The sequence below is a fragment of the Anser anser genome (genome assembly GCF_964211835.1).
Source record: "Anser anser genome assembly, chromosome: 18".
In the NCBI taxonomy this organism is placed as follows: domain Eukaryota; kingdom Metazoa; phylum Chordata; class Aves; order Anseriformes; family Anatidae; genus Anser; species Anser anser.
Genome location: NC_139739.1, coordinates 786,918 through 811,912, shown reverse-complemented (window position 1 = coordinate 811,912; position 24,995 = coordinate 786,918). Strand labels below are relative to the sequence as shown.

At 50.9% G+C, this 24,995-nt stretch overlaps 1 long non-coding RNA gene across 3 annotated transcripts; it reads right to left on the bottom strand.

Moving 5' to 3' along the window:
* Positions 1 to 13,572: 13,572 nt before the first annotated feature.
* Positions 13,573 to 24,247, bottom strand: LOC310883273. Of its 3 annotated transcripts, XR_014573439.1 has the most exons (3): positions 22,076 to 24,247; positions 21,390 to 21,447; positions 13,573 to 16,178 (listed from the first exon to the last, which is right to left on the bottom strand). It is a non-coding gene; the product is annotated as an uncharacterized lncRNA (long non-coding RNA). The 3 variants fall into 3 exon arrangements; XR_014573438.1 differs by having other exon boundaries at positions 21,390 to 24,247; XR_014573440.1 differs by lacking the exon at positions 21,390 to 21,447.
* Positions 24,248 to 24,995: the final 748 nt, after the last annotated feature.

Below are 24,995 nucleotides of genomic sequence, written 5' to 3'. Positions count from 1 at the left end.
AAGTTGAACACTGCAACCTTCTGCTGGAGCTGAATTTTAATTTTCCCATCATCATTTCCCTCCGTTCCCAGCACACCAGTTTTCTAATAGATCTAAAAGCCTCTTACCTTCTTCCATCACATGTTGGTCTTCATAACAAAAGTCTATGTTGATTGTTCAAATATTAGAGCCTTGTATTGCTCTCCATTATGGGATTAGAGATGTTGTAGGCCCCTTGTGTTTTGACCTTTTCCTGTATTGTTTCTGTTTAAATTGTACTAAAAATGCTAACCTTTTGTAATTAAAATCAAAATAGAATGGAGGAATAAACCATTTTTCCTAATAATCATTCAGTATTTAGGTTTTCATTTTGACAGAAATATTTGTGCAGACATTATAGCTGGTGTTTATACAAGCCCATTCAATAGACCTGCTAAGAAAGCAAGGCTGCTGCCGAGTGCGTCCCGTGTAACCTGCTGGAGTCAGAGCAGTTACCCCGGGCTTACTCCGCACAAAGTTCAGCCTGTGAGTTCACTTTTCTCTTCTGCTGGATCGTCTGCCAGGTGTGTACAATGCTATTAAATCCACTGCACACTGGGGGGGAGGAGGGGGGGGAGCTATCCGTAAACAGACTTAGATGGCAGTTGTGGGAAAGGGGAAAGTAGTGCAAGCACTGGAAACAATTACTGCTTTTATTAAAAATAAATAAAAAGACATAGATGGGCTTTGAGGACTGATTCTGCCAATACACAGAACCTGAAGTCTCTGGGATAGAGCACAGCACCTGCTTCCTTGGGACAAAGTTTGCTGAGAGAGGAATGGCAGTGCAGCCCTGCAGCCCAGGCAGCCTCCTGGCAGCGCCTGCAAGTCTGTCCTCCCTGCTGGCTGCGGCTCAGAAAACTTCAGGCAAACTTGAGAGCTGATGTAGCAGACATTGCACAGTACGGGCACTGGGACCAGCTCTGCTCACAGCGTGGACAGAGTGGATCCTTCCCTGTCTGAGTGGGTCCTTCCCTCACGGCCATGTGCAGTGGTGAGGGTTGGGCCAGCACCCCGTCTGCTCCGGGGACTGCAGGTCAGCCAGAGGTTTGGGCCTGGAGTGAAATATTTGTGTAATGTTTGACTGCAGGACAGAATATTCATACCCAGTATTTATATAATTAGGTGTATAAAGTACAATATGCATTTATGCCTGGCAAGATGAAGCCGAAGTGCAAAACTAAGAACAGGCTCTTGAAGATTTCTGCAGCTCCATACCCATCAGTGGGCTCAGCAGAGATTTCCAGCGTGTGTCTAAGGATGGCAAACTTAAGACAGAGACCCACAGCTCCAGCTCTCCCAGTGGAAGCTAAAAAGTCTTGCTACTGGCACATGTAAGGACCAACACAAATCAAGTCTGTGACACTGGGAATGGACTGAGTCCCCCCACCTCCTACAGCAGCCTCAGCTGGGAGCTTGGAGCAAGCAGTCCCTGCGGCTGAGTTCCCCTCTCTTGGCTTTTTGCCGTGGTGGGAGCTACCTGCACCCCTGCTGACCTTGCCGGCCTCTGCAAATGGGGCAATTGCTTCTGTCTGAAATCCCGCAGGGACGGACAGCAGAAGCGTGGCTCATCCTGCCCCTGCTGAGCTGCAAAACATCACTAGGAAAACGCATTGCCTCCGACGCTTCTCCTGGAAAGGCACAACCTGGTGCACTGCCTGCCGCAGAGCATCTGGAAAGAGAGACGACATAGTGCTTGCTTTTCCTCAGAAAAAAATAAAAGTAAAAAAAGGTTCTTAACGGGTTAAGGCCAGAACTGTATGAATCTCTCCTAGCTATTGTGCTGCTCTCTCAGCATTACTGGTGTCCAGGCTTTTGTGGTTTAATTACAGTCTGCTCAAAATGGTCTTAGCCAACAGATCAATAGATCAGGAACATTAGAATTGTTAATTTGAATGGCTGATTTGAATTTAAGTGCAACTTCAATTTAATCATTTTTAAAATGAAACAGTGTGTGAGGGCCTTCCTTCTTCTCCTCTACCAAAGAAGCAGCTCCAATGGCCCGTAGGGATCACAAAACTCTCTGACATGCACATTTCCCTTCAGTGAGGAGTTAAGCCCCGTGAGCTGCTGGATCATGACAAAAGTGGTGGGTTTAGCAGCCTTTCCTACAAGCACGGTAATCCCAAATCCAACAGTGATTAACTTGGACTCAAAGCTCCACTGCAGAAATTAATTCTAAATCAGGGTCCTGGAGCCTTGTCTCACCAAACACTTCACAATGCTAATTGGTGATGACTATATGAGCAGGCATAATAACGTCCCAGTTGTCTCAACTTCCCCAATTCATCCAGAAATTCTGCTGCCTGCAGGATTTGTCCCCACTGCCAGCCTGTAGCAAGCACAGCCTGGCTCCTCCTGCCAGGTACATTTGAAATGGCTGCAGCAGCGAGCAGTGGGTTTTCCAGGGATACGCAAAGCACGGGAGTTTCTGAATGCTCTCAGTGCCGAGGCTCGTGGCTCCTCACCAGGCGGTGGGTGAGGCTCCGTTCCTACAACACGGTGATGGGCATCCTGCACCCAAACCCTGCTGGAGCTCAGGCCCTGTCGGCTGCCCCCTGCTGCCCCCGAGCCCAGCCGTGGCTGACAGCCACCGCAGAAGGCTCTGCTGGGCCGGCATCCCCGCTCTGCCCAGGCCCCAGAAGCACAGCCCCAGCTCCGTCTGAAACCTCTGGATATCCTGCAGAGCCGAAGGTGCTGGGCAGCACAGGGATGGGAATAGGGCGTGCCTTAGCTTTTGTAGAGTCACCCTTAACACGAACAAAGTAAAAGAGAAATTTAAAAGAGAACATTAAAAAACATGTAAGATACAGTGTCTGGTTTTTAGCTTTTGCAAGTAAACCTTCATAAACATATCAGTAAACAAAAATGGAAAGAAAAGCATCTATCAGTAACCTATAAAAGCAGCAGTAAACTGGGTCCAAAGCTCTGTTCACTGTACGTGTGACACTTTCTGACTATCACGCACAAATCCTGCTCTCATTATACTTAACATCCATAAACTGCTGGGTGGCAGTAATTTCTTTTCTGCGCTTTTGCTAACCAGAGGAACTCATGGCCACGAGTTCCCCTTTGGGTGGGGAGTGCCGTACAGGTCAGGCAGGAGTGGGAATTGCTGAGGTGAATAAAAGCATGAACAGCTGCAATCAAAATGGCAATAACTTACAATGGAACCTGGATGCTTCATGTGTCAGCTGCTAAATGCGAGGGGGCAGAATGGAGCTTTTTCTTTGTAGTGTATTCATGGGGAGTTCTTTCAGTCCACGTCCCTGCCAAACACGGGACATGGGACTGGACAAACCTGGATCCAATGCAGCCTGGCAAGTCCTGTGCTCCTATTTACTGCTGTGTGCCAGTAAGGTCAACAAAGACGTGTAAGCCAGTATTTTTCCTGAAATGCGTAATAGTTCCTTTAGCCCCGCACACCGAGTAAGCCAAAAGCTTTGTTTTCTTTTTGTCACACTCACAGTTGCAATGTAGCCATCCTGTCTAATTGCCATCGTTATTGAACGCAGCATTTGCACTCAGAGCCTGAGCACAAGGGAAGTGAGGGGCAGAAAGGCATTTCATTTTCAACTGTGTTTCTGCTCTAGTTTACCACAGATACCACCAGTTTTGTGTATGACGATGCATTTGTTCAGTGTGGCAATCTTGAAATATAATATTTAGGCAGCATCTCAACACAGGCTTCCAAGTCTTCCCCAGCCATTTCAAACTGAACAAAATCAGCAGAAAAATCCTAAAACAAATTTACTGTGCAGTGCCTTCAAGCGGAGGATGCTTTATTGCCTGGGAAAGTGCATGTGCCCGCAACCATGCGGGGCTCCTCCAGCAGGCTCACCGCGCCTCCAGCCAAGAGGAGCGCAGGTAAGCCCCAGGGTGATGGATGCCCCCCACTCCAATGGCTCCTGTGTGCCAGCAAAGCAACGACTGACCTTCCCTGTCCCACCAGCGGCACAGAAGAGGCTTTTCTGAAGTCAGGCTTGTGCAGCTCTCACAGCCGCTGCATGTGCAGGGATGCTGCTGGCTGCACCCACACCGAGCCACAGGTCACCGCTCCGTTTGTGCACTCGCTGCCAGAGAGCTGTGACACCCCCACCACTGCCAACCTTCCCGATACCAAAACCCATTCAAAGTCTCATCTCAAATTCTTATTTCAAAAGGCACATCTGAGCTGACACAGACATGTTTATATTCCTTTTCCATGTTTCCCTTCATTGTTAAGACCCCGGGCAGCGACACGGTGAGAACGGAACTGCCTGCCTTGCTCCTGTGCACCAGAAAAGGCTTCGTCCCCCGGGGCGCCGGCGGGAGGACATCTCCTGCTTGCTGTGGCAACTCTGCCTCACGGGCTGGATGGCTCCACGCCACTCAGCACTGCCAACAGGAGCCTCAGGCTGGGAGCAAAATGTCCCGTTCACAGCCTGCCTTCTTTGTGTGCTGTGCTCTGCAGCAGAAAGAGCCTTCCCCTAGCTTCGCAATGTGCTCCTGCAAGCCTCGCAGGCAGCAGCGCTCACCACGCTCAGCCCGCCCGGCTCGTGCCTGGGCAGCACCCAGCACCGCCTGGCAGCTGTGCACAGATTCCCGTTGTCCTCCAGGCAGAGGCTCAAGAGCCATCCCTGCCTGTTTCGGGCCACCACGATCCCTTCTAGCGAGGAATATGGGAAGCTGGCTTGTGCAGGAAGCCCCGGGAGCCTCACCAGGCAGGAGGTCTGTGCTGGATCCATGAGAACATCTGAAAAGAAGGTTTTTGAAGAAGCAAAAAGAGGGGGAAAGGACTCCTGGCTCTCCTTTTATTTGCTGCCCAGTCTCAATCTACTGACTTGACCTGTGTCCGAATCTGGCAACCAGAGTGGTGTCCAGGGAGCAAGTATTAAAAAAGGTAAAAGATAGACCAATTACCCAAACCCGGCTCTGAAACTTAGTTTCTCCTTTCTTTCTTTGACAGCATAAACCAAAACATTATTCTCGGTGTTATTTTCTTGGCCTATGCATCAGCTTGAATGACAAGCACCGACTGCATCCTGAGAACAATCTGAAGGCAACCCAGGGAACCCACCCAGATGGTGTTCAAAAGCGTCTCAGAGCAGAATGGGCTCTGCTCGACACAGGAATTTCACAGCAGGAACAAAGGGAACTTTGCAAACAGAGCTTTGAAACGGAAGTCATTTTATCCAGCATGCCTGCAGGAAACGTGAATCCATCTTCCAGCACAATCAAACGCAGAGCTGTGCATGGGCATAATTATTAGGGGAATGATGGCAACAGTAAAGGAGCTCATCAGTCAGAAAGCTACATAATTTCTAAACTGTCTCTTACGCTGTACCACCTGGATTTAAAGTAACATTTGCAGACAAGATGAATGAATCTGCTTACCGAACATGCCCATACAAATGCATGCAAGAGAAAGGGCCACTGCAGACATCAGACTTGGCGGCATTGCTCCTGTGTTTTGACTGACACGTGTGTCTAACCCCTCTGCAGAGCGCCAGCACCAGTGGTCCTCATTCCCCTCCTGGCCAACAGCTGAAGCTGGAGAAAGTCCTTGTTTGCTTTTGGGGCTTCTTTGCAGAATCAGCAATTTTTGATTCAAAACTCACAGCGGTAACTAAGGGCACGCAGCGGCAGGCCAGCACCACAAAAGCTCAGCTATGTGGCTCTCTTTCCACAGCCCTAAAAATACCCCACGTCATACACAGCTCGGCGCTCCTCGGCGCAGCACCAGCTGCTCGCGGTGGCCCTTCCTGCCCGGGACAGGCAGGTGCTTTTAAGCAGCAGAACAAGGCTCTTGGCTCTGCTGGATTTCGTCACGCGGAGCCAGGTGAAGGCCTGATCTGGCAGGGCTGTGCTTTCGCCAACGCCAGGGTGAGCTCTGCCTCCCGCTGCGGCCAGCCCTGGCCCTGGCGCCTCCCGGCGTGCAGCGGAGCGCTGAGGCCAGCAGCGGGGTTGCCCACCGGTGGGCAGGGAGCCACCACGCTCCCGTCCATGGCTGTGGCTCCGTTTGTGCTCCAGACGTGGCCGGCTCCTGCCAGCACCACTCTGAATTGCCCCAGAGCCTGTCCAGACCCACGCTGGCACCGGGCAGCAAACTGCTGTGCCCCACCAGCACTGAGCAGGGGCCGGCAGCATGCAGAGCAGGCGTAATCATCAAGAAAACCTCAGAATTTGTCGAAAGACCAACTCTAGCCCCTTGCCAAACCCTTCTGTAGAAATAGCCCTAACCAGAAAGGGATAGCAGAGCCCACAGCTGCAGGTTTGTTGCAGATGTTTGGATGTCTGCGCTCAGCTGCATGTGAGAACCGTGTGTCTGTGGCGGTTTCCTGGAGCACTTTCTGTTTCACGATGCTTCCTCAAAAACAGTGCAAGACTCTCCATTAATATTTAAGGCTTTCCTCTTTTAAATATTTCAGTTTCGTGAAGAATGGAGAGCTCTCTTTCTTGGGGATCTCATTCAGAGGGAGGAGCGGGATTAAGAACTTCAAAGCGGAGTTCTCCCCGTGACAAGTTCTTTAGAAGAGACCCTGTCCAAGAGCTATCACATTTCTCCAGCGAGGGAAAAGCTTTGCCATGAGAATCCTTCTGGGCCTGCGGGCTTCTGCAGAGGAGGAGATTTCTGCCAGCAGCGAGCGCTCCCTGCGGGGAGCACACCCTCCTCCCGGAGGTGTGAAGTCTCCGCAGAGGGCAGCCTTCCTTCCCACGTGGCAGCTGGGGAAAATGCCAACAGAAGCATGAGCTATTTCAGGAAGGCAGAAGAGGAATGAGAAGGCTCTCAGAGAACTAAAAAGTCTATGTGGGGTGGATGGAAGGATGACAACTAGATGCACTTGAGAAAGAAATTCTGACGGACTTTAGATGAGAAAAAGGAAACACTGCCTCTGAGTGTGGGAAAGGTCCTGTCCCACCACGCTGCTGCCTCTGGGGTCATGCTGAGGGCCAGGGTGTCACAGCCCTGCTACTCACAGCTACCCATTTGGGCTGCTGAACTGGCCTCTGATCCTGCAGCAGCCCACAAGGTGCCACATCCGCAGCGCTTGCATCGAGGTACTGCCAAGCAGCCAGACGCAGATGAAAGTGAAGACGCTACAGATAGCCGGGGGGGCAGCGGGCTTTTGGTGATATTTGCCTGCTCTTGGTAGTTAGAAGGTGATCATGTGAGCAAGCCAGGTATTCAGCCTGGGTCGGAATAGCTACACAGATGCCAACAGGATAAAGACCTTTTGCTCTCTCTGGCTTGACAACAGCTCGGAGTCTCACACGACCCTTGTTGGTGCAGGAGAAGTAAGAGAGCTTATTTTGTTATCACTGTGTGGCATTGACCTTGGTCTCGTTGCTTTTGCATTCACCCCTGAGGTCATGCAGCCCTTCAGGACAATCTCCAAAGCACTGTCAGATACAATGGGCTCCTCAAAAACACTTCACTTTCCCGCAGACAGAGAGGAATGGAGCAGAAGCTTCGCTGGCAGGCAGGCTGACCGCAACAGCGCTTGCTCAGGGAACTCTCGCAGGAGGGCCCGGAGGCCCTCCTGGGCACCAGGCACAAGCACGGCAGCTGCTGAAAGGCTCCTTCCTCGGAGGCATCTCTGCCTTTGCCCTCCTCTTACCCAAAGCAGATCAAAGAGAAGAACTGCAGTGTGAATGCTCGACACCAGAAAAGCTGCAGCAGTTTTGTGTCTGATTTGACGTGACCGTTTCTATTGGCAGAGCTGAATGAATAATTTGCCACAAACATTTTAGCCTTTCTTTCCATGACCAAATAGCAGCTTCAAAAGCTCCGGTCTTTATTCAGCAGTACTTATGCAGCATTTTGTAAGCTGATTTGACCCCCAGGGAAGGCAGCAAGCAGCTCTCCAAGAGCGCTCCCTGCTCAGGCTCCACAGGCAGCTGCTGCCCATGGCGTGGGGCAGAGCATCTACGGAGGCACGGTCGCATCTGCCCAGCCCAAGGAGCCATGCCCTTGCTGGGTGCCACTTCAGGACAGGCATATATTAGCTGTTGTGGGTTTGGGGCCAGCACATGTAGCAGTAGTAGCCCCTAAAAACAGCATCATTAGCTGTTTATTTCACTGATTAATCAAATAAAACAACGGCAGCTTCTAATGGCTGGCTGTCGGAACTGGGGGTAAATGTTTATTGCCTTATGGTGACTACTGTGCATGGGAGCTTCTGCACATCCAACGTTACTGCGATAAGTGGATTGCAGAGGAGAAACTGTTGAGTTGTGAATGCCCTGCACCAGAGGCCACGGGGCTCTTCTGCGGGTAGTGGCTTTCTAGCTCAGTCTCCCACATTCTGGGTGGGACAGAAAATGAATCTACTTCAGTGATGAGCTCTCTTTGACATCTCTGCTTTCATGCTTCCACAGGAAAATGAAAGTAAATCCATTCCGATTTCTGCTGAATTCACTCCTCACCTCTGGGTGGTGTTTTAGAAATCAAAACTAAATCCATTATTTTGCTTCTTGTCTAAGGACTTGGAACCTTTCACAGATGTTAAGGCCACTTATAAGTTAGTGGATTTGTATTTAAACCTTCTGGCTGTATGTTTTTCATGCATTTTAAGTACTGGCAACAGGATAAGTTAATGCACAGATTAAGCAAGCAAGTATATTCACATACTCAGATAATAAAAGGGAGAAGAAAAGCAAATATATCTGTTCCTGTGTCCTGGTCACCCCAACCAAGGCAGCTTTTCTCTGAAATGTTCTGTTAAAAATCTCCTGGTGCTCACAGCCCTCTCTCTTCCCTGGTGGTGGAAGAGCCTTCATAAATTTCACCTGCATCTCATTTGTCAAGGCTGGGTAAGAGGAAAGAAGAGATGTTCCTCTTCCACTCGGTGTGACATTCAACCACACTCTGGGCTTAGTCTTCATTCATGGTGTAATTCCATTTCCCCTCTGAATTATGTACTCTCAGTAGCCTGCCTTGTGCATAAAAGATCCATGACGGGGAGCCGCATCATTCATTTTTTTTCCATGAGCAGGTGCAAAATATAATGTCCCTGATTTTCAAGATCTGATTAAACTGTCATAGATATGGAGCAACCTCAATAACTCCTAGCATCTGAGAAGGACTGCTTATTACAACACTGCACCCTCTGATGCTATCGATAAGAATCTCTCAGCATTTCAATTACAATTCCCTGTTTTCAGGGTTTGTTTATTTAAATTGGACAAAGTTGGTGCTCCAGAAAGTCAGTGCCTATAATCAGCGGGGTAGAGCCCAGCAGGCACAGCCGCGTCCCCGTGCCCTGGTCTCCACGCAGATCGCAGCTCCAGGGCTGGGGTGTCCCCCCAGCGCACGCATCCAGCCGTGGGGGCTGCAGCTGCCCCACGCAGGCGGCAGGTCCCAGCCCCAGCTTTGTCCCGGCCCTCCCGCAGGGCTGCTCCATGCCCAGCCACCCCCTCCCAGCCTCTCCCCACATTCCCCCCTCTTCTGACCCAGGTCTGTCTGGTTTTCACCTTCTCTGAGTCTGCTCAGGGTTCCACCTGTTTCAAAAACATCTTTTCTTTTTCCTCTCCCCTGCAGGTTCTTGGGGCACCAGGATAAGAAGGGGAGGACAGGAAACACCTTCAGTTTTGCAGGAACTTGAATCACGAAGCGACCAGTTTGGAAAGCTGCCTTCCACGGGTGGAAGCGGTGGGAGTGAAGGAGGTGGTTTCCCTGTGGCAGAAATGGCGACAGGAACCACTGCTGGGCTGGGGGGGAAGAAACCCCAGGCAGAGGGCTGTGACAGCAGGGCCCCCGGTAAGCAACACGCAGCAGGGAAGGATGGGAGGGAAGAGACCCCAGAGCGCTGCAGAACCGTGCAAGGCGGCTCTGGTTTTCCGATGCTTTTCTTTTGCAAAGCTGTTTCCAATATTGTAATTGAATGCTTAACTGTTACACTGATGGAATAAATTAGACTGAACCTTTTATCCCAAAATCTTCTCTATAAGAAAGAGACATCTGAGGGGTCTGGCACGCTGACAGGTATTCCCTTCCTTCAGGGCTAGCGGGGGGGGTCACAGATGTCCCCGGGCTGACGCCAGCCGGCACAGGGTGCTGCTGCCCCGGCACACGAGCACGTCCCTCACCCGCTGAAGGAGCGATCTGGCACGGCACGGCACGGCACGGCACAGCATGGCACGGCATGGCACGGCACGGCACGGCCCTGCCGTGGGGAGGGGTTGTCCTTGGCCAGGGATCACTTGCATTTCTCTGGCAAGTGCAGGAGCGACGCAAGGCAGCCTGCGTGGTCTCGTGCCTGGTCAGCAGCATGATGGTAATCGGCCTGGTCACTTCTGGGCCACCGTGGGCTCCATCGCGGCCACACGGGCAGGGCTGCGGTGGGGCAGGACTGCTGGCTGCCACCGGCACCAGGCGGGACGGAGCCCAGACCAGCCACACTGCCCGGCCCTGCCAGCCCAAAGCACTGTGCTGCACGGGCATCAATTTACACAGGCAAGCCAACGTGCCATGTCCTCGTTTGATATTCAAAGGTAGATCCTCTGGTGCTGAAGCTAAAAAATAAGCTTATTCAAATTAGCAATCAGCACAAATGATTGCTCTTCCAATTCCTTCCCTGCTCCAAAATAGTAGCTCCAGTCTTCCTGAACATAAACAGCAAACACACACTCGGCATCTGATACCAAAGAAGGCTCCCGACACCGTGAAAAGAACAGGGAGAAGGTACTGCAGAGTGGGAGCTGCCATCTGGGCTTGCATCTGCGAGTGTTTGGCAAGGCACATATGGAGGATCCTTTTCTCTGCCTCGTATTTGGCCCTGGAAATTTAGAAACGGTGGAAAGAAGAAGCATCTCTGCCTGGGGCCTGGCCGCTGCTTGGAACAGCCCATTAGCTGCAAGCACACAGCCACCCCTGCCGCACCGCCAAGGCAGGAGCCGGGCCACTGCTTCTGCTCGCTGCGGCTGCCACCGCCGTCGTGCCCGGGGGTGCTCTATGTGCCTGCCCAGCCGGGACGCTGCCCCGTGCTGGTGTGCCCCCAGCCCCCTCACCTGCGTGTGCCCCCAGCCAACACGGCGCTGCCGTGCAGAATCCCACTGTACGGGATGAAGCGTGCGTTGCTGAGACTTCTTGGCATTAGGTAGTTCACCACTGCTTGGATTTGCCCATGTTCACTTGCCCAGGAACTGACTTTAAAACAACAAAGAAAACAGGAACACGTCTGGCTGGCAAGAGGAGGAATGCTGTAGGAGTACGGAAACTTGATGCCAGTGGCAGGAGGAGCCTCAGCTCTGCAAAAGAAGAAATGAGGGGAGTTCATCCAAGCGGGTCTGGTCCCTGCAAGCAGCAAGGTCTTTTCTCCAGGCCAAGAGCTACAGCCAAGCCACAGGATGAACGTACATGTGCTGGGTAACAGGGGGTATGTGCAGGAGACAAATGTGTCTAAAAACTATGTAGGCAATAACAATGGCACAAAAACTATTGAGAGTTCTCCTTTCCTTCCCCAAGGATGACATTTCTAGCTCTGTTTGCTTAGGATTTGAGTATCCTAAGTTCTTCCTTCTTCTCTTTTCTCATTCAGCCTTTATGATGTTAGCATTTGGTGTGCTTTTTCACACTTACTCCCTGACACTGAAGAGAAAAACTTCTGCAAGTGGCAAAGAAGGACCGACAGGACCGGGGCAGAGTCCAGGCAGTGTGCACAGGAACTCCTGCAGACACCAGCTGTTCCCGGGACTTAGCATCTACCTTTCTACCAAAAGGCCGTGGGGGGTGATTCAATGACAGCAGGCTGTGAACTAAAGTCTCCACTATCTCTTTCTGCCCTTCCAGCACGAGGGAGAGCAGGAACAGCTCTGGAGAGACAGCAGGATATTTTCTTTTTTAATCTACAATACATAGAGGCTACCAGGTGCTCAGGGCTTCCACAGGGACACACAGCTATTCCCTTGCATTAGGAGGCATGGGTCTGACTGTCTGCCTGAATGCATCTCCTCTGTTTCAGTGCCTGGGTTCTGGTGGGTGTGCTGCCTTCCCCGCGTGAGGAGTTGCTTGCTCCAGCTTTCTGCTGCTGAACTCCCGGGGCTTCTGATATCTGCTCAGTTTAAGTGCAGAGGAATGAGGGGAAAAAAACCACTAATTCAACTTCTTGCATTTGACCTGTTGCATTCAACCTGCAGCATCCTCAGCATCAGAAAACAATTCAAAATGTAAAGCCTTGGGTAGGCAGAAGTCTGTGCAGGTGGAACAGCAGAAGACTGAAGGATAACGGTGACACAGAGAAGGAGTTTGAGCCTTTTGTGTGCCGTGGTAGTGTCGGGTTAATTCAGAGAGGAACCAGCCCCTGGACCTTAAACTAGCCTGCTTGCTGGGCCGTGCGCGGGGGAGAACACCTCACTCGGCCAAACAAACTTGCAGCGCCTCGACACTTCAGTATTTTTGCAGCATTTCTGAGTCTAATTGAGTGCAGAAGCAGAAATGACAGGGTACAGCTGAGGACTTGGAGGCTGCCTGCCCACAAATGCTTCACCAAAGCTGGATTGTTCAGCCCCACAAATGATCCGCAAGCAGATGGGGAGAGGCTTTGCTTGTTCCACGAAATCTGGGCTGGAGCAGGCAAGAGAAAGTGCAGCAGAGAAAATGGTTGTGCTGGCACGTGAGGGGGAGCCACCAACCGACCCAGGTGAAGGTGCTGGCAGGGCTCTGCTCCCTGTCTACAGAAGTCACTGGCAGCAGCAGGCCCCGGCCCACGGCCATCAGCCCGGCTACGCACCGTGCACTCCCGTGCAGGGGACGATGCCCCGGTGGTGTCCCCTCAGTGCCGAGCGGCGGCAAAGGAGAGCACCACAGGTGCAACCTGCTGAGCCCCAGGACATGCTCACAGGGGCTTAGGGACACTGCCTGCACCCAGCAGACAGGGAAGAGGAGGTTTGTATACAGCAAAAGGGTTTTTTTTCCTCCTTTTAAATAAGGTTAATTATTTATTCATGCACAAAACACAGGTTATTGTTTGCTAAACAAATCTGTGCACCAGTCTGTGTGCATCTCTCCGTATGTGCCAAGCACCCTGTTTCAAAACAAGTTGTGTCTCCGTCACTTCATAACTCCCTTTCTGCTCCCAGCTCAGCCTGGCCCTCAGAGAGCCCCATTCTATCCCGCAGGGTGAGGAGAACCCAGCGGGGAAGGGGATGAGACCCGCATCCCGCACCAGGGGACATGCAACAGCCTGCCCCTGTCATGTCACAGCCACCACCATCCTGCAGTGCCCGGCGGGGCAGGAAACATCCTGCAGGGAGAGCTCTGCCTTCTCTGCTCTCACTGGTTTAATTCATGAAATAATTTCAGAAACGAATTCAGGACTACCGGCATTAGGAGACTCTGCATCTCTGCAGCAGCCCAGGCATAAAACTAAAGCCTCACAGGGTTTTGTTATCACAACACCACACTGTTAAATGTCCTAAGCAATCTTTTTTTAAGGAAAACAAGTCTTTAGAAACAGAGGTGACCCTAGAAGTGATAAGTGAAGAGGTGCACCTGAAAGTCTGTTATCAGCTATTTGTGCCTGGCTCTGCTTCAGATTTCTCATTTCGATGTGACGGCAGCTGAAAATTGGATAGATACTGACTTCACCTCAGACAAGACTTTCTCTTTTTGTCTTCAAGGGCAACTTAAGAGCTTTACCCTCTGAGGTCATAGAGAACCGCAGGATGCTAGAGAAGGAGCTTTCAGGAGAGGGAATCAGTGCAGAAGTGCAGCATATTTTGATAATTAAACTACAAACTATAGGAAGTGTGAGGGAAGCTGGAAAAGCCTAAGTTTCAGGAGGCTTGTTCTTAAAATCAGGTATTGATGAGGGTTTTTCTTGTGGACAAAAAGCAGGTTTACTTTCCAGCACTGTCTCTCAAAACCATGACCTGTCCTCACAGCCGCCCCCAGCCCTGGCCACGGGTCTGCCAAAGGACGTGGGCCCAGGGAGATGCTCGCTTGTGGGAAGCTTGGGAGGTTCCCTCTGGCGCTGCAAGGGCTTGTCCCTGGGAGACCCTGCCCAAAACGGGGAGAGAGGAGGAGGCAATGGCCCAGAGATACAGGGAACAAGCCCTGGCCTGCGGCCTGTGGGGCGAGGAAGGGGCTGGGGGCTGGGAGAGGGCGGCCTCGGAAGGGGAGAGGCTCCGAGGGAGGCGCTGGGGAAGAGGCAAGGAGAAGCGGAGAAGCATCTGGTGAGACAAGCAGGCGCTGGAGATGAGGTCGACGCAACAGCCAAGATGCTGCTGGATTAGCTGCCTCCCGGAGTGGCATTTCAATTCCCCGGAGAAAGCCTTGAAGACGGTGTGCTCAGGGACACGTACTTCTATCAGCTTCATCTATTTTAGCAGCAGCTCCCAAGAAAAATGGACAAAGGTATGAATGTCCTTCTGACTCCTACAGCAGAGCCTTGCAACGTGCCCTGTTAAAATGTGAAAATAACGTGTAGGACATATTTGCTGTGCCTACTTGTGTGTCTGGTGTATGCCTGCTGGTTCTAGTGGGTCTAGCATGTGTCAGAGCGAGTTGCGTGTGAGCAAACTGATCTGCTCACATGCAGTGCATCTGCCTGCAGAAACACAGAACTCTGGCAAACCCAACTGTCTCGCCAAGTCAGCCAGACAACAGTAAATCCAGCTGAGCTCTCTGAATTAGCAGTTTAATTCTTTAGGAAACAGTACAATAAATACTTCAAAGTGTTCCTAAACATAAGCATCTTTTACTTTGACTCACGTAAGCAATATGATAATTCAGATGAAATCATATAAACACCTACACACATTTATCTGACTTATTTTTGCTTTACAAATGCTTTGCAAGGGAGCTGTTTCTCTAGCAGATCAGCATCATGAGTCTGCTCGTGGTTTCTTCGCTGTAGCACTGAGCTCCTACTTTCCTAGGACAACCTATTCTCTTCTTTTCCAACTGTTCTGGAGTTTTACAGGGTCTTTTATCAGGGAGCTCCCTGCCTGCCCACGGCCGTCTCTACAAGTTCTCAGCACCTGGTTTCTCTGCTCAGTGCTGGGGACGCTCAGCGCTCTCAGTGCCCGCAGGGATACGTACCTTGCCCTGGACACCAGGCAGAGCAACATCCACACGTGCCAAATGGGCATTCAGTCTGACAGGAGGAGATGGAGAGAAAGAGTCCCCGACCACAGGCAGAGCCAGCAAGCTGCTTGTCCTCACACTGCTGCATCCCCTGGAAAGGCGTCCAGGTGAGAGCCTGAGCCTTCAGAGACTCCTTCAGCTGTTCTCCAGTGTTCTCCTGCCGTGTTCTCCCTCCATGAGCGTGGCTTACTTTATTTCTGAGTAGGTTACAAAGCAAGCTGTGCCACACATTTCCCAGCACCCAATGACAAAACAACGTGCCCCAAATTCTTTTTTCTTTTTTTTTTTTCCTCGCACTGTTTCATCCATTCATGAATGGTGAGGAGGGGTTAGGCTGTCACGGAACTTCATCAGTGAGTGCCTGGGAGTGCTGCTGTTAAAGAGGACGACAAACGAGCAAAGGGGCTGTAAGCAGAGCAGAGAGCCCAAAGAGCACCACGACAGAGACTGCAGCAGGCCGGTGGGAACGCCCTCACTTCCCTCTGCTTCGTTCAAGCAGCTTTCCAGAACAACACTGCTCTTTGTCTCTCTCAGTTTTAGAAATAAGCACGGGCAGTTGAGCTGTCCGTGCCACTTGGGCACGACCCCCAGCCGCCGTGACAGTCCCTCTGCAGAGCCAGCGCCGGCCGGAGCTGGTGGAGCCGCTGCAGCTCCTGCTGGGTGCGGGGAGCCAGGAGCACACTGCTGGGGAGCCAAGGGCTTCAGTGGCTTTATCAGCCCAAGCCGAGGTGCTCTCACCGCCTGCCAGCTTCCCTTGGCTTTCAATATTTCATCAGGGGCCACTGCAGCACCGTGCCACCCCACCTCCTCTCCGCGGCCTCGGGGCAGGGAAGCGGCAGCATCACCGCAGCTGGACTCTCACCCACCTCTGTTTTCTGGAGTTACTCCTAGCAGACACCTTCCCAGGAGAGGAGCAGCCCTTCCCTGAAACCTGCTTACTTTCCAAACTCGGGCTGCCATAGCAACACGGTACAGCGAGTTAGCTGGGATCTTCCCCCGTGCCTCCGTTAAGCTCCGTAGCAGGAGCGCAGCTTCTGAACCACCGCATCTCTTCAGTCTCTGTTTTCGTCTGTTGTTGTTGTGTTTTTTTCTGTAAACACACATCAAATACAATGTGTGAAACTCAGCCCTGCTAAGTGGGGAAGCTGAGTTTTGTAGACTCATCCTCTGCTAGCAGAAACGGTGCAAGCTTCCCACGGGACCTGCCGCCGGGACGCCACGCAGCTACCAGAGCCCTTAAGGAACGGTCCCTGAGCGCACACAGAGCTTGAAAGAGCATCAGCTGGGCTCCCCGGCTTCTGTGAGACTGGTTTCACACCTGACCAAAGCCTCCCTGATCTGACTTCGTTTTATAAGGAGCTGATGCTTTTTTCTGATACTTTGATGGATTTTTTTCCTTTAATACCAAAAACTGACACATTACTAATATAAGGAAGAGTTCGCAGAATAAACTTCAGTGCATTAATTATTGAGGAATATAATCCAAATTTATTTAATGAATTAATAATAAGTCATAAGGGTATTTTAATAATGAAATACTTCTAGTTGTGTTTCAATAATTATAGCTGGCTTTCATAATTACACTGCTGCAGTGAAAATAAAATCAAAATCAATTAGGTGGTAGCAATTCTGTCCCAAGAGTGCCCTGTGAAACTGTATCTATATCAGGTTTAAAGGGATGTTATGAAAATCAATGTTGGTTTAAACTAGCACACAGCTGGTACCCTGCTTCACTCCTGGAAAGAAATGAGGGTTCCCCATGGTTAGGGTTGCTTCTGGAGGTGAGACGTTGCTGTCCTTGGAAGAATTTGGAAGCAGACTCACCATCTTACACAAGTGCTCAAAGAGCCTTTCTCCAGGCAGCACCCTGCCTCCACATCAGCACAGCACGTAAACAGTTCAGGTCACGTCCCAAGCACACGGGCCCCATCATCACCCCAGTCTCCTCCACCTGCCCACCCATGCCCTGCTGCCCTCCAGCTGCAGTGAGTGTGGAGGCCCTGGGGGCAGGACCAAGGGAGGGCAGGCAGCACCGCACAGCTCACCCCATGTTGTTGTATTGGTTTAAAGATAACATTCCTGCAGTATTTACCCAAAGGGCAGATGAAGGGTTTGCATCTCCCTCCCATCCTGGGGAGCCTTTATCCCACCCCCCCAGCTCAGCTGCTGAACTCTGAAAGCAGCTGGGTTTCTTTAACCTTTTTCATCTCAAAAAAAGAGTGTTTGGAACTGGAAAGAGCTCCCAATTCAGCCTGTTGAGTAAAGTTGTCATTTCTAGCAGCTGGGATCCTTCCCAAAGGCTGCTGAGCACCACAGCTGGGTTGGAGGGAAAACGCGATCTTTCAGCTGCTCCAACAGCCCCAGCAGCTGAGATCCACAAAGAAGCATCCCTGCTTCCTCCCTGCATCTGGCTACCAGGCTCTGCAGGCAGCTGGGATGGTTGGTTCCCCAAGTTAGCTTGGTGGCATCAGTGTCCTGACACCGCCCCAATACCAACCACACTGCAGAGCACCAAACACAGAAGATTCAGGTCCAGTGCAAAATGCTCCAGGATGCACTTTTTCTGTTTAATGCAGTTTATTTTGTCTGCTGCTGCAACAAGTTGATCTTCCTGGTTCCCTCGCCCTGCTCATACCTGCCTCAGCTCCCTTTACATAAGGCTGAGGATGCAACCATTTGATCTCCCCTTTCTTCGTGACAAGAAAGCTCCCTCAGCAGCTGCCAGTCATGCTTAGCATTCCCCCATGCTGGAACACATACCTGCCAAACACCTGGCTGCTCCTCGTTGTGGGGACTTGGGGAATATTCCCTTCTCCTGAATATGTTACACAACACGGCATTTCCATGCAGCGGGTTCCATAGCATGGACGCCTGGCACAGAAAGAGCTCAGAAGCAGAAAAGTGATAGAGGGCTGCCCAAAAGAGGAAAGAACAGAGACTTTCAGCATCAAAGATCAAGAGCCTTAAAATAGAAAAGGGAAAACTCAAGTAATATTAGGGCAAAGTATTCATAACCAAGAGGTCAATCGGGCAATAGAATAATTTATCCAGAGAGATGTCGTCACCAGAGCTGGAGCACAAATGAGATTTGACACTTGGAGAAGTAGGGGAGAGAGACTCTGACACTGGTGTGAAAAATGTCTTGTGCCTCAAGGAAATCTGCAGGCTTGTGACGGGGAGATGTTGGTGTTGCTGGTCCGGGCTCCCTTCTCTCTGCAACCTCTTCAGCATCACTGCAAACTGTGCTTAGCACAGAAGAGTTGCAGGTATGGCTTCAGTGAATACAAGTGACTGATATTTGTGCCCTCTGCAATTTAAGGAGAGACCAGCATTACCTGTGACTTAATCACTGCCATGTAATTACACATTCAGTATGCAAATTCCCTTCTCACACAAAAACACAGCCGCACTGTGCCGTGATACCACAGTAATGCTGCTCATGAATGCTCGTATTTTGGATCATAAATGGAATATAATGCACTGTGCTTTACGGCAGAGATCATTACTGAACAAATACCCATAATTCTGTCCTCCAAACTGCAGTGCAGGTCACCGTTGTGCTTTAATTACAGTAGCAGCCAGGAAGTCCTGTCAGTAGGGAGGCTCAATTGTAATCCTGAGAGAAAATGCATAAGAAATCAACCTAAACCAGATTAAACGTCGGGTTTGCTTTACCATAGCTCTTGCAATTATGTTCAGCATATCCTAAATATTCACACTGAATAACTCACATACTTTTGCATCAAAAATAGTGGCTAGTTAAGCACAAACGGGCTTCAATTTCTGAGTCTGTTATTTTAAAACAGTCCCCGGAATTATATTCCAGTGCATCAGTTATCACTTCACCATGTACTGCTTTGAGCATCTGCTATTCAAACCATGTAGCCTATTCCCTAAATTACCTAGTGCTTCTTCTGACTCCTGACTTAGGACAAAGTCCCGTAAGAAGATCTGATGCAAGAATACATCATATGCAATACTGCACAGCCACAGATGTTAATTGAGCCCATGAACACAGCTGCAACAAGAAATGTTCAGGTGTGAAGGTTCCTACTCTGAGCCAAATTCAGAGATGTTCAGCATCCAGAGTTAGCCCAGAAAATGGGCAATTTTGCAACATTTGCACAGTACTTTGACTGCCCAGTCACACACAAAAACCTGTAAATATGCATAAGACACAAGGTAGTGTTCATCAATAAAGCCTGCCAATGGAGAGAAACCCACAAAAGGAGCAAAGAACAATAGTGACATTGCAAAGGTCCCCTTGCTGTGGGAAGGGAGGTGGCAGACCTTTCCTGCTGCTTCAAGCCAGCCCTCAGCTCTCCCTCCAGAAGAGCCCAAGGCCATGCCACTTCAGCAGTAGCCTTGGTGGGCAGGAGGCTTGGAGGAAATCTGCAAGAATATTTTTGTGCTGAAACGTTCTGAGCCAGTTCGATGCATGCTGTCTGCCACAGGAGAGTCAAACCAAGCCCGTCCTGCTGTGAATGCTGCTCCCCGAGCTGGCCTTAGAAAAACAAGATGCCAGAACACCGGGACCGTGTACCTGTGTCCTCCTGCTATGGCCACCACCCTGGAGGGCCCCATTCCCGCAGCCCCCACGCCGGTTTCAGCAGCAGGCACACACTGAACTCACGGCGTGCAGCACTGGAGGTCACACTCAGCATTCTCAATTTTATGCTGCCCTGCAGGTGCACAAGAGAACAAGCATCTCTACTGATACCAGAGGAATTATATGTAAGATTACAGCTGCTTCCCTCACGGATTTCTGTGGATGGTGGCAGCACAGGGCAAAGCCTGTAAGGGCCGAGCGCAGCCCCAGCAGGGCACAAGGAGGAAACCCACCCTGCCAGATGACGCCCACTAACACGCGGCTTGGTACACGCTGGCTCTGTTTGCAACTCCACCCCATGCTGGATAATCCAGGTGTAGGAAATGGTACTTTTTAATGCCCATTTTCCCTCCTTCATCTAGCTCAGCTTTTCTATTCTTTCTTGCCGCAATTGGTTGTCCTTAAATAGACTGAAGTGCTGTTCAGTAGGTCAATCCATTTCATCAAGTCATTCAGCTTGACCTTTCGCAATGCACAGCAGTGCAATTTATACTGCAAGTTAGAGTGCCACTAAGCATTGCACTCATCCAATTTCTAGCCAGGAGAAAATGAGGGAGGGTAAGAGCAGTGGCAGATTGCTCTAACCGCTGATTAGTGCTTGGGCCCTCGTTACAGGCACAGCAGTGAAGTGCCTTCCGTACCCAGCAACTCTACAGGGAGGAAAGAGCGACAGCGAGAGCGTTGTGCGATCCCTGGCTCCCCCAAGCAGTGACTCACACAAGAGGCCCTCACCCAGCGGCGCTGAGAGTCCTCGAGGCTCTGGCACACGGCACAGCGTGCTGCCCCGTCCCTGCTGCGTGAGCACTGCAGCACGAGAGCTGCTGCTGGTGCCTCGCCTCGTGCACCCGCAGGCAACTCGCATGCGCAATCCGAATGCAGCTGGCAAAGGGTGGGCAGGGGAAACTCCCTCTCATCCTCTTTCCTAAGTGACGCATCAGATAGAATTGCTGCTCAGACAGCGACTGCTTCTCTGTGTGCAGCCTTTGCTAGGGAAGCAAGATTCCCATTAGATGGAAGGAGCAGTTTGTCACTGTGAAGCTGTACATCCCTGAATGTTCCAGTTCCTAGATTAGAGCCTGTACCTGGTGCACCCAGAGGGTCTCACTCCATTTCTTTTCCCCCTTCAAACAAATACTCTCCTTCCCCTCACAATCCCACAGAACCTTTTAGGAGCCCAAGGAGAGCAGCAGATGCTGAGAACGTGGCACACGTTGCCCTGGCTGCAGGTGACGGAACCTCCTTAGGCCCACGCGACTTCTCTGCACCTCTGTTCCAGTCCCACCAAGACTTTCTGCTGTGTTTGGGCCTGCTGCAGTTCCCAGCTTGCTCCTTGCCACCTCCAGAGCTGGTGCAGCTCAGCCTGGGCTAAAGGATGCCACCCTGTCACCTGCAAGCCAGCAGTGTCTGCTGGCGGTGCAGCTCCTGAAGCCACCAGCTCTGCTCCTCCCTCACCATCACACTGGAAGGGGTCCATGTACATATAATTGATGCATTTTTAACTTGAAAATGTGACACAAACTTCCCTCAGGAACGTCTAATTCACATTTTAAGTAACAAAAGGGCTCAAATCCCTTTCTTGCCTACTTAGTCATGCTGCATTTAGTATAAGCGAGATGAAATGCTAAGCTCAGGGAAGATCAGAGAGAAATTGTATGATTTCCACATTATAGGATAATTCCATGGCTGACTTACCCAAATGTGTGAGATGAGACGCCACACTCAGACAACGCTCACAGTGCGGAGCTGAACTCTGCGCCGCGGAGTCAAAGGAGGACAGAGCAGGGGGCAGCAGGAAGAGCAGGAGATAACAGAGGGGGCACGGAGCCCTGGCACAAGTGCCCCCACCTGCCCCAGCACTGCTCACCGCAGCGCAGGCAGCTGCCGGCTGCAGTCCCCTGGGGCCACCTCTTTGTACGCTGAGCTGCTTGGCGCTAACCTGTGCCCAGCCCTCTGCGCCGGGGCAGGTGCTGCCAGTGCCCTGACCACAGCCCCCTTGCTACCCCCTCGAGGGAGTTACCTGCCCCACTAGGTTTGGATGCAGCTTTTCCTTCTCACCCCTTTGACTTCCTTTTGTTAACCAAACTGAGTTTTATCTCAAATCCGAGCATCTCTCCAGAACAGAAGGCTTAAATGCTTCATTTTCACCAAGTTAAAACGAAGCTTTTGTTTTGCCAAAAATATCCCTTTCAAAATACTTCTAGTATTTTGTTCCACTAGTCACCAGATTAAATCCAAATTAACAAATATTGTCACTCATCACAGAGCTATATTTTTTGGAAAGCAAACTATTTGTTAAAAAATCACACCCCTACTCTCACCAGTCAGGCACACACACTTGGGGAGGCAGCAGGAGCCTTTCCAAGCCCTCCCAGACTCACCAGCACCCGGAGGGAGCTCTGCCCTTCCCTGGGGCTTGGGAAGCCCCCCCCAAGGTCCTGCAGCTCCTCCCACACCCCAGTCAGTACTGAGCTGGCAGTCACTGCTATTTGTTATCTCATCGCTCCATTACTGGTGAATATAAATGCTTTACAGCTGTGTCCCCAGCTATGGCCACCTCTTCAGGAGGGCTCCTGCAGCATTCACCTCTGGAGCAAGGCTGGCTGCCCTGAGCCTGGTCTCCAGCCCAGCCCCTGCAGGCAGCCCCTTCCACCCCGGGGGACACCGGGAGGGCCTGGCTGTGCGGGGCAGGGACCCCTGACAGCAGCTGCTCGTGGCCTCATCCAGCAGAGAGCGGCTGGCGGGGACCCCAGCAGGACTGGTGGCCACCAGGCCGTTGGCCTCCAAAGTCTCTGCATGAGAGACACTCGTAGCCACTTATCTCGCAGCCCAGCGCAATTTAATTATCAACTTGGAAGCTATCCAGCAAAGCATAAAAAGTCGACCCATTCCAGTTGTTTAGGTATATCATTGCCCTGCTAATTGAGTTTGATGGGAATTTCAAGTGGATTTTACAATATTTTCCTTAAGTGCTGTTATGTTTAACTCTTTCCTGATTTGGGTGTCCCTGATGGCAGCGGGGCAGAAGGGGTGTACCTCCAAACTCAGACTGTCGTAGCAGGTGACATCCAGGGAGGCAGGCAGAAGGCTGGGCTGCAGCCACAGGGGTGCCCGCTCAGGACCCTGAGAGCTGGCTCCTGCTGAAGATTCACCGGGCATCAGCTCACGCCAAACCACAGTAACAGCCCCTGGCTTGTGTCTGCTGCAGGGAGGGCTGTGCACGAGGATTTTCCATTACATCAGATACTGACACCAGCTTTGGTAATGTGACACAGCAAGGGGATGCAAGGCATTCATAATCAAACAATTCACAGACAATGCTCTTCTAACTCACCCCAAATCATTCCACCTCCAGAAATTCACCCTGCTATGGTGCTCAGATAACTCTGAGAGCCCAGGAGCCCCAGCTGTAACCAGAGAGCCCAGATCCTTATCTCCGCAAAGCAGAAGCTGTGGGAAGCAACAGTATAAAGGGTGCTTTGTGGGGGTGGCACCGTTCCCATGCAGCTTCTGCACAGCCACAGATGTGACTCGCAGCATCGGCACCCCCAGGAGTTCTGAGGCCCAGCTCTCAGCACAGCAGCAAACAACACAACCTCCTAGTGGGTCGTGCAGGGAGAGTCTTCCAGGGTTGTATGTCTTCTGCGAGTAGCGAGAGTAATGTATTGTCTGCTCTGTCACTGTTATTTAAATTCTTATGGTGTGATAAGCCTTTAGAAAATAAGAAGAAACGCTGAGTTTGTATGAAAAAAAAATCTTTGAGGACTCTGCCCATCCCACAATATACATTATTTGGGAGTCATTTTGGATCAGGTGAAGATGCTTTCATTACCAATGAAAGTGCATGAAGGAGATGGTGGAGAAGGCATCTAATGAGATCTCCACAGGCAGCAAGCGTGGCTGAGAAGCTGGTTTATCTCATGGGATGCTGGTCAGAGACACCCGGTCCTTGTCCCAGGGAAGCCCCCTTCTCTGCCCATGAGAGCCTGCTCCTACCTCGGGTTTACCCTCTTGCTTCCCCATTTGAAGGCTCACCTATAAATTATACAGCCTCCTGCCAATTCATGCAGTAGCAGAGCAAAAAGCAAGTTTTAAAAAGACACCAAGACATTTCTGGCTGTGGGGCTTCCTCTGTGCTGCTCAGCGGGCCCAGCTGGTCCCTGCGCACACGCCCGGGGACCGGGCCAGGCAGCTGCAGCAGCTGGCCGGGGTCTGTCCTTTCCTGTCCAGTCCCTTACTCGTAATCTTTTTTTTTTTTTTTTTGGCTAAGTACTATGCAGATTCGATTCTCCCAGCGATCAGCTGTGACCTTCGATTCACACTGACTGTTCACCTCCCCAGACACGGGTGCTGGTGGAGGAGCTGGGAGCATCCCTGCCAGGGCAGCAGCAGAGCCAGCCACTGGGTTGCCTTTTGCCATGACATCTGCTCTCCATCCACAGAGCTCCCAAGCACAGGAGCAGGAGACTCCTCTCACATCAGGAGTGACTGCAGAGGCACACGTAATCCTTGCTGGCACCAGACTCTCCATTTCTTGTTTGAATGATGCTGCCACAAACATTTATTGTCACAAAAGAGGTTATTCAAACACAAGCAATTAGGCAACTATATTAGCATATTTTTCATTGTAATATTACAACAAAGGGTATATTCCTCCCAGTGAATGTATTTATAGGCTTTCGGAGCTAATATTTGTTTAAATGATTAATATGTTTTTCAAATACATGTGACAAGTGTGGCAGAAATATTTTTATCTCTGCAAACAATGTTCTGAAAGGCAAGAGCTCATGAGTCTCCAGGAGGGCTGGTTTCCAGGTTCAACAGAGTTTTTCAAGACACAAAAATTAAATTTTTATCATAACGAATTCCAAGAGAAGGACTTTCTGCAAGGAACGTTTAGAATAGATTGAGGCTTCAAGACCTCCACACCAACCCCGACACCTTCCTGGACGGCACATCTCCAAAGCGCCTCTGGCTTATCTGCGTGGTTAGATGGCTGTCTTCACTCCACGTGCGTACAGTGCTCTTACACTGATAAGAGAATCCCAATATATTGATAGTTGAAAAGCAAGGGTCATGACGGACCTGTGTGCCACAATTTCCTAACCAACATTTTGCTTGTACTGAACACCCTTCATGCTAAGGGACATGGGACTTTAATCAAAACTCTGTTTGTGCCGCTCACAGCAGTTGTCTTTACACACCCACGTTACACGCTGCTTTTGCTGTTCTTTGTCTTAAACAAGCACACTCCCCAAAACAGGGTGATCTGCAAACTCCCTCTCTCTGTCCTCGCTTTTA